At 41.8% G+C, this 9,768-nt stretch overlaps 1 non-coding gene across 1 annotated transcript; it reads right to left on the reverse strand.

Moving 5' to 3' along the window:
* Window positions 1-556: 556 nt before the first annotated feature.
* Trnaa-cgc (transfer RNA alanine (anticodon CGC)) lies at window positions 557-629 on the reverse strand. The gene has a single exon. It is a non-coding gene; the product is annotated as a tRNA-Ala (tRNA).
* Window positions 630-9,768: the final 9,139 nt, after the last annotated feature.

A 9,768-nucleotide genomic window follows, 5' to 3' on the forward strand; every position in this document is an offset into this window, starting at 1 on the left:
TACCGTCACCTGTCACTGTCACTGTCTCCCTCTTGCTGTCCCTTACTGCTACAGTTTCATTCATTCCTTCCGACTGCTGCTCTCTCCTCTCACTGTCACTATCTTCCTCTTTTTTCGCTGTCATTGTCATAGACTCTCTCTCTCATTATCACTAGCTCTCACCCAATCCCACTTTCTCCTTCCCCTTATTCCTGTTCCACTAGCACAGTCTCCTTCACTTCACTCTTTTCCTAGCACTGTTCTTTCACTGTCAACTATGTTCCACTGACACTGTGCTCCTCTCTTTCTCTCACACTGCCGTTGTCTCCTTCGCTCTTTCTATTCCATAACCACTGTCTGCTGTCTTCTAGCGTTTATTACTTTTCCGACTGTTTCCCGCTGCGGTGGTGGTGGTGGTTAGTGTTTAACGTCCCGTCGACAACGAGGTCATTAGAGACGGAGCGCAAGCTCGGGTTAGGGAAGGATTGGGAAGGAAATCGGCCGTGCCCTTTCAAAGGAACCATCCCGGCATTTGCCTGAAACGATTTAGGGAAATCACGGAAAACCTAAATCAGGATGGCCGGAGACGGGATTGAACCGTCGTCCTCCCGAATGCGAGTCCAGTGCGCTAACCACTGCGCCACCTCGCTCGGTTTTCCCGCTGCCTTCTCCTCTCTAACCACAAGAAACTGTGGATATGTTCGCATGCTTGTTTTTGGGAAAATTTTTAAAGGGGCTGAGGAAGGTAGGATCACTCAGCTTGTACCCTACTTTTCAGTTAGAGTCTTTTAAACAGGAGCACATTCCCCTTTTTAGTGCTCCACTCGGAACATCTTTCCACTGGTTCCCTTCTTTTCCTTGCTACAGCACGGCATGTCATTCATATGAAAAGAACTTAACGGGTCAGTAAAGTTTTGATAGTTTACTTATGTGAAATTGAAATAACGTAAAGCTAAGCTTACAGCTCATACCGGATTTTATGCACGTATTTTTAGGTATACAAGTCGGGTAACTTTGAACCCCCGTATCTCGGAAACGGATAAAGATATGAGCAAAAGTTTCAAGTCTGTCTGAGATCGGGATCCTAGGAATATATCGTAAAAATATCAGACATTTTCTGTTTATAGCTGTCTTGGAACCCGTGGCTCGATCTTGTTGCCCAAAAACCAAGTTTTTGGGCTGTTTTTCGATAACGAATAAAGATTTTTCAAAACGGGAAGATCGTATTTGTAGATAAATGCCTATAGAATATCGCGTACAATTTTGAACAATTTTCTTTTATTAGTTATTTAGATATCCGCTGCTGGCGGCGAGGAAATGGTGAAAAACGCTCTTTTCGGGTTTTCTCAGGAACCGCCCGTGAACTAAATGGTGCCTCCATAAGCCCTTCAGGCGTACCTTAGACCATATCTGACTCAAAAAGAACCAATCGAATGCCACATTTACCGAATCTGAAGTAAGTGTGTAATATTCAAACTCTGACCTTTTATTGTAGGATAGTTACAGTAACGCGATCCTTCTGTTGGGTATGCAAATGGTACCTAGCCCAAGGGCTACCCACAGCTCTTGACCCTACGTTCATGTTACCAATAGAATCCCAGGTATGAGCCCCGGAGAAATCCCGTTTTTATGCGCGGTGTTTTGGAACGTATTGGTGGCGCATGCTGTCGCATGCGTACCGATTGAACATCTTACACACTGCAAGTCACTGTACGGAGCACGGCGTAGGGTAACACGCTGTAGTACGTAAAAGTCAGTAACCATTGCAGCGTATTTGACACAGAAGACGAAAGATGAGCACTATACTTGACAGTCTCCCTAATTTCGTGACCGAGGATACTGTGCAAGTTTTACTGTCTCTAATTTTCAAGGTTTAGTTTCTTGCCCAGTGATGTATTAGTGGAAGTTAGTCGGTTTTTATCTCATAAGCAGAAAACCGCTTGGGAATAAGCAAATATTAGTGGAACAAAATGAGACTGCTTGAAATGGTCCTACCAAAAAGGGAAGGAATAAAATATTAAAATGATAAATTGTATGACTGAACATTTGCTTAATCACTGTAGCTCGATTCTCCGATGGTGTAACTGTTTTGTAAAGTGGAAGAATGCAATATACTATTAAAAACCAAATGCATTACAAATACTGGCTCAAAAAACTAAATGGAATAAATATACCTGTTATGGTGAACGTTACATGTGAAAAACAGATACATAACAGAATGTGCACCTGGTGGTAACTGAAAGACACTGGAAGGGTAATAAGAAAACACTAAGCATCATACTTGATTGAAAACTAATTTACACTCTGTATAGTGAATGAAAACCGATAAAATTTTTGAAATGCTACACAGTTGGACCTCACTATTCATCCTTAACTATCTGAACAAGAAAACGAATTAGATGATTTATTTGTCATATTATTGGATCTACGCATGAAACCATGTGGAAGACGAACGTATAAAAATTATAGGTGCAACAAAAGAAAAATTGTAAACGACACTCGACAGTTTAAATAGTTAATATGTGCACTCAGACGTACTACATAACTCGGAATTATTGACAAACATGTTAAATACGCAGAAATATTTAAAATGGCGATATTGTCAGCAAGTTCCTTTAAATTAGAAGCTGAAGAGGTACTACAGAACGATCACAGCACAAACTCATGTAGCACAGAGAGCAAAACGACGTAAAATTCTCAAGAACAAGATGTGAATGAAAGCAAACTCCATGGATACAAAAAATAGTAGAAACACTTTAAACACTCAGGAAGTGGACGAAAGATGGCTGGCAGAAAAAGATCACCAAAACCCCTTTCTAAGTCCTACTCTTAATGTAAGTTATAGCCGCCCTGCAATATCAGTAAGCGGAGTTTGCTGATTTAGGTCTATTGAATGCTAATGAGATACGAGCGCTACGGAAAACTTGCATGAGTAGTCGCGTGCATGTGCCTGTACAGAAAAAGAGAATAAAATAGCGATTCGCTTCTTCTAGGGAACTTACGAGAAAGCGGGTGCAAGTACGTTACATTCGGCGTACAGATACAGAAACCGAGAATTGCACAATAAGGAAATATAGAAAGTGCTGATAACGCTGAATATTATCAATATTTCAGGATCTTTTAAGTCTGCGGATACAGACTTTAAATAAACAGCAAAATAAAAAAATCACTGTCCTATTCTCGTGGAGCATCCACGAATGTAACTAGAAGGAGGGTAACTGACGGTGAGAACGAGTATGTTGAGCAGTCCAACCGTACTACGGCTTACGTTGTAAAAGTGGGTGCGCATACGTTGCGTTTCACATAGCTAGTATGGAAAATGTAGTCCATTATATGATCGATTCCAACTGAGAAAGATGCGTACATTCACGCCAGCTAGCAACACGTACCCAGGTTCGAGTCTCAGTCCTGCACGCAGTTTTAAATTCTCATTGATGTCTAAAGAACAGGATACTTGGCTTTACTCACAGACTTCTCGTACTTACGACACCTTGTCTAACTTCGCTCATAGACACAAAGGAAAGCAAAAGAAATTCATCAATGGAAATATTTGCCCTTTGTATCCATCATTCTGTTTTCATACGCACATGAAGCATTTGAGTTTGTTCGGTAAATATGTACCTTGTTTCACATTTTAGAAATAAATCGTGGCACCGAAATAACCTAAAAAAAGGTTTTTGAAAGCAAAGTCCGACAGATTTTTTTAAATTATTTGTCTAAAAGTAAGAAGTAATAAGTTTGAAAAATTTTTGTAGCACCTCATTTGTTGTATATGCTTTCGAGCATCATTCGAAGGCGCGTCAGATGTTTCTCTAGTTTATTTTCTTTTTTTCTTTTAGACAAATCATTTCATCTAACATTTGACAGAATTTTTCCATTTTTCTAAAAATGGTTCAAATGGCTCTGAGCACTATGGGACTCAACTGCTGAGGTCATTAGTCCCCTAGAACTTAGAACTAGTTAAACCTAACTAACCTAAGGACATCACAAACATCCATGCCCGAGGCAGGATTCGAACCTGCGACCGCAGCGGCCTTGCGGTTCCAGCGCCTTTAACCGCACGGCCACTTCGGCCGGCCCATTTTTCTATTTTCCGGGTTTGTTCATAAAGCATAATCTTATTGACACCTCATTCGCTTTCCTATCGTCTTCTGCTCTCGAAATGTCCTGAATGTAGTACTTTATTCGAAGGAAAGCATTTTGACAGTTAAACATAACACCAATGTAACTAGAATTAGCTAACCCAGAAATGTCCTAAACTAAGTTCTTGATTCTAATGAAACGATTTTAAGAATCAGATAACACACTAATGCAACTTCTTTACGCAAAGTAAGTACGGTTTGAACGTATGAACTTTTTGAGACTTCAGTTATCTTCCTAGCTTCGTCTGTTCTCGAAATGTCCTAACTTTTGTATTTGATTAGAAGGAAGCCTTTTTGACCGTTAAATATCACACCAATGCAACTTTTTTGTGTAAAATAAGTAGACTTTGAAGAGATGAACTTTTCGAAATTTTTTGTAAAAATTTCATTTGCCCTCTAATATATAATTAACTCTTTCTTAATTATTGTAATTACTTTCCAGAAACGAAACGCTTTCTTGAAAAACTAGACCTCACATTTGCCCATTTCCCACCCTAAGTTAGGCTATGAAAATTTGGACAACAGTTTTTCCTCAAATAATTAACTAACTTTTGTTGATTACCCTGATTACTTTCAATCAAATAAACTCCTTTTTTTGGAAAACTAGACCTCACGCTGATCAGTTTGATACCCCATGAGTTCATTTTCTGTTCTTCGTTAGGCTACGAAAATTTGGACAAGAACCCATTGTGTAATTTACCAGGAGTCTTGTTTTCGCTCCGCTCAAACATTTGAACAAATGAGTTTCTAAGCACATGTGTTTCAACTGTTCCATGTAGGAAGTTATTTAGGCTACGTCGGCCGCTGTGGCCGAGCGGTTCTAGGCGCTTCAATCTGGAACCACGCGATTGCTACGGTCGCAGGTTCGAATCTGCCTCGGGCATGGCTGTGTGTGATGTCATTAGGTTAGTTAGGTTTAAGTAGTTCTAAGCTCTAGGGGACTGATGACCTCAGATGTTAAGCCCCATAGTGCTCAGAGCCATTTGAACCATTTGAATTTAGGCTACGTCCTGTTTTCCATCTTTCTTAATTTTATTTATTCATGCTCAAATACAAGAAAACAGATTGGGATACATGATGCATGACAATAAGAGACTTCCCCGTATCTCACGGTGGTATATCGATCATTTTAGCTCAAGGCTGTTCAGAAAATTACGCCGTTGTACTTCGAGAGAGCGATTTAGAGTTAGGTATACTTCATAGTTTCCTAATGTAAATTTAGTTTGCTGGTCTCAAGGCGAGTCCTATGAAGTACGTTTATCGCAGTCCTCCAGGAAAGGAGACAGAGCGAGATAGTGACAGAAGTGTAGCGAGGCTTTGTGTGCGATTTTGTTAGCGGTCGCAGTAAATCTGTCGCCAGTATTCTGGGCTCACGCACGTGCGGGAGGGCCGGACCTTTAGCGCTGGCCGCTGCTTTGTGCCTTCCAGTCGGCCTCTTTGAGATGCCGTGTCTATGAGTTATGATTATCTCACGATTTATCTCCACTGGTATCACCCCGGTGATTCATGGTTGTCCACGAGAAGGTTTCGTTCTTGCGTTCCCGCGTTCAAAGGGGCACCGGTAGCACCTTCATTGTGAAGCACAAAAGCTAAAACATCCGCTTTACGCATTACCTCCGAGCTGTATCAGAGATGAAAACATTTAATTCAGGTCATTAAATGATTTGCTGTCACGAAATCGACCAGGAAAATCTGAGGCAATAGGGCGGAACTGTTTCCTCGGCGTCTGTAAACAGCGTAAGTAGATTTTCTACGGAGGTTTTTTCTCAGTAGAGCAAAAGATTAACGGGAGAAAGGGAAATTCCTGTGACTAGACAGAAAAAACCACCGGACGCCATAGACGCGATATTAGCGGTGATGACAAGAGTGAGTAACTCTCCCTTTCAGATTCGATTTTTATGCGCTACACGCGTTAACGTGTGGTCAGGAGTGAGATAAGCTGTTTTCAGTAGTTAGACATTTTTTTCTCAAAATGAGAACCTTTATGACTATGTCAATAACCGTAGTTATTTACCAGACTAGAAATGTCATTATTTTTTATATATGACCTGTCCCATATTTACAAACAGTTCATCTTAACATCTGTTTGAGACAAGGAAGAAAAGCCTAATAAGTTTCCTTAACATAAGGCAGACCTTGTTACATAGTAACGCGTCAGTCCGGCAGTTATAGATGGTGATTTTGCTAAATGGGGACAAACGGTCATATGGATGTACGGCCTGAAGCGTCTTCCAAGCGAGGTACAACCACTTCAAGGTGGAGATGACAGATCTTTGACAGTGACCGTGGTATCAATACCAGGCATAGTGAGGCAAGTCATTCGACCATGTGGAACATTCTCCACGACAATGGCCACTATCCGAATCACTTACAATGTATGCAGGCTTTATTACCTACGGAATATCATGCATGGTGACTATTGTGTCTCACTGGTCACAATGGAGATAGAGTTTTTGTTACGGTACTATTCATAGACAAGGCTACCTTTACGGCGTGAGTTATTGTCACTCTTCACAACAACCTCCCGCGTTATGTTAGCAGCGAATCATCATCACCGGTATAGGCGGGGATCATGAAATGAAATGATCGTATGGCACTGATGGCCGGGAGTCTCCACTTGGGAAAGCTCGACAAGCGAGGTGCAAGTCTTTTCAGTTGGCGCCACGTTGGGCGACTTGCATGTCGGTGATGATGAAATGATAATGAGGACAACACAACACTCAGTCCCCGAGAAGAGGAAAGCTCCGATCCGACCGGGAATCGAACCTGGGCCCACTGCGTGGCATCAAACGCGCTGACCATTCAGCTAAGGAGGCGGACGGTGGGGATTATTCTCGAGCAACGCGTGAATCAGCCATCCTTCCAAAACAGGTGAGGAACCACATCTACACTTCCTGCAGGTGACACTGCACTCTTGATTGTGGATCTGAACTGAAACCTACATTGCCTAAAATCTTTTATCTTCATCTTCAAGTTGGTGTGCCAGCATTGGAACGCATTTCTGGCCGAATGTCCGCAAGACCTTTTAAGTTTCTTGCCCTATCAGGAACTGTTCCTGCAGTTTTTCCCAATTTAGAAAAACCACGCAGTACAACTTCCATACGTCCATTTGTTAAACTGGTCTGGGGATGGATTTTTTGTGAATCTGAAACCGGTCATATGCGAAAAATTAGCGATCCTGGATTGTTAAATAAAACTGTTACATTCAGACTCTTCTTTTCGTCAAACTAAGGATCCTATCTCTTAAATTTAGAAGAAATCGGTATTATTTCTTAAAATATTTTAGACCATGAAACCTTAAAACCAACATCGTGCATTTACGGCCTAGTAAATCCCTTCTACACGATTAGAACGCAATTTGCTGGATTCTTCTGACCTAGAAATCTCTGGGTTTGAAAAGGATGGAAGGATTGGAAGGCAGGAAGGACGAGTGGAAGGAAAGAAGAAAGAAAAAAAGACTTAGATTTAAACTCCCGTCGACAACGGTGTCATTAGACACAGAGAGAAAGGTCGGATTCGAGAAGGGTCTTCGTCTTTCTCTTGTGCCTTTGTCCCGCATTGGCGCAGCGTCAGCGTGGTTAAAATGGTTCAAATGGCTCCAAGCACTATGGGACTTAACATCTGAGGTCATCAGTCCCCTAGACTTAGAACTTCTTAAACCTAACTAACCTACGGACATCACACACATCCATGCCTGAGGCGGGATTCGAGCCTGCGACTGTAGCAGCCACGTGGTTCCGGACTGAAGCGCCTAGAACCGCTCGGCCACAGCGGCCGGTCACGGTGGTTATTAAGGGACCTGGCATGGTTAATTTAAGGGGTAGCCGGATGCCCTTCCTGTCGTCATCCTCTTCCCCCAGAACGGAATATGTGTACCCCGACTGTCTACGTATAGTGCTATTACTGTGAATGTAAACGATAGCTTTCTAAATGTTTGCAGGTCGCATAACCGAGATCGGACTTGGGTACCAGCCCGGTATTCACCTTGGGGGATGTGGGAAACCGCCTAAAAACCAATTCCAGGTGCTCTGACACACCGACCCTCGTCGTTAATCCGCCGGCCGGATACGATCCGTCCTGGAAGTGGCGCTTTAACATGCATGGCCGTCCGGGCGGGCGAATTCCAGAAGGATGGCGAAGAAAATTGTACATGTTCTTATCTAATGAATAATCTTAGTTTCCCTTCAGCGTTTTAAGAAAAACCACATGAAATCTAGGTCTGGGTGGATCGACTAGGATTTGAACCATAGTCCTCCTGAATGTACGTCCAGTCTTAATCACTGCGCAACCTCAGTTAGTCTGACGAGTTCGACAGCAAATGCTGAGATGAATATTGGGTATTCAAAATATCCAGGAGTAGAAAGGCATTTTATCGTGTCACCACAGCTTTTTCTTGATTACGAATTTAAATGTATCTTAAATATATACAATGGTTGGGAAAGTTTCTACTATTTAAAAAATTCAGTATCATGGGATATTTCTCTGTTCGAAAACAAAATGAGTCAATAAAAACAATTTCAGGAAATGTTGTTGGAGCAGTGTGTTTACAAAAACTGACAGCAATTACTGGTAAGTCATTCTGGTGGCATCACTGCTAAAATATCTGCGGACGTGTTAACTGGAACGGTAGTCATGTGGGTTTTCGTGAACTGTCATTTACTACACTGGAATACTCATTTTTATATCTGGATCTGCTTTCAACGACACTGTATTTGTCCGGTAGGCAGAGTAGATAACGTAATGCACCACGGAAGAGACATTGTTTTTAATAAACTAGAATGTAGACGTGAGTGTCTTTGGGTCACTGATTTTATTAGTTGCTTTAGTGTTTTGTCCATACTGACCTAGAAGTTTCAACAACACAAGTGCGGGTGCCGAATCACAGAGACCAAAGGAACTGCGTGAAGAAGAAAAAAGTTCGTTAATGACACAGACTATCAGAGAGCGCTAGAATGGCATAATTGCCTGCCACGTTGATTGTAAACATACGGCCGTCAGTATGTCAGCGGACGCATAAATTGCCGTTTTTATGGGGCATAAAATATCCTAACACTCGAGCGTGTGTTCTTCTTTTTTACGGGACAGTTTATTGACCAATTCAGATAAGAGTTGGTAATTTCGAACTGGCCTTCGTCATATCAGCCGAGAAGAGCTGCTATTTCTCTGTCAATAATACGGGACCAGCTTAACAGGCGAGTTACTATAATTTGCCACAATGTGGATAGTCCTAATTTTCTGTGTTTAGATTAACTTATGAATTTCTACAACAATTGTACCTGAAATTAATAAGGAAGCTTTCATAGCCCGACATAAGCCTTTTATTGGACGGACGTACTACAATTCTGTTACATTCGAAATAAATGTTAATGACTATTACTTATTGCTAAGTGCAGGGGAGAGGAGGGGAGCTTTCATAGTACCCCCATGGGTCGTAGAAAAACACACACGCACACACACACACACACACACACACACACACACACACACACACACACACACACACGTGGAAAGTCGAACTATAAATCCTTACAAAGCGAAAGGAAAGTAAGAACTATTACGGTTTAATCTCTCGTCGACGACTAGATCATTACAGACGGAGCCCAAACGCGGATTGGGCAAGGATGGCGAAGAAAATGGCCATGTAATT

This window comes from Schistocerca serialis, chromosome 3 (genome assembly GCF_023864345.2).
Source record: "Schistocerca serialis cubense isolate TAMUIC-IGC-003099 chromosome 3, iqSchSeri2.2, whole genome shotgun sequence".
In the NCBI taxonomy this organism is placed as follows: Eukaryota; Metazoa; Arthropoda; class Insecta; order Orthoptera; family Acrididae; genus Schistocerca; species Schistocerca serialis.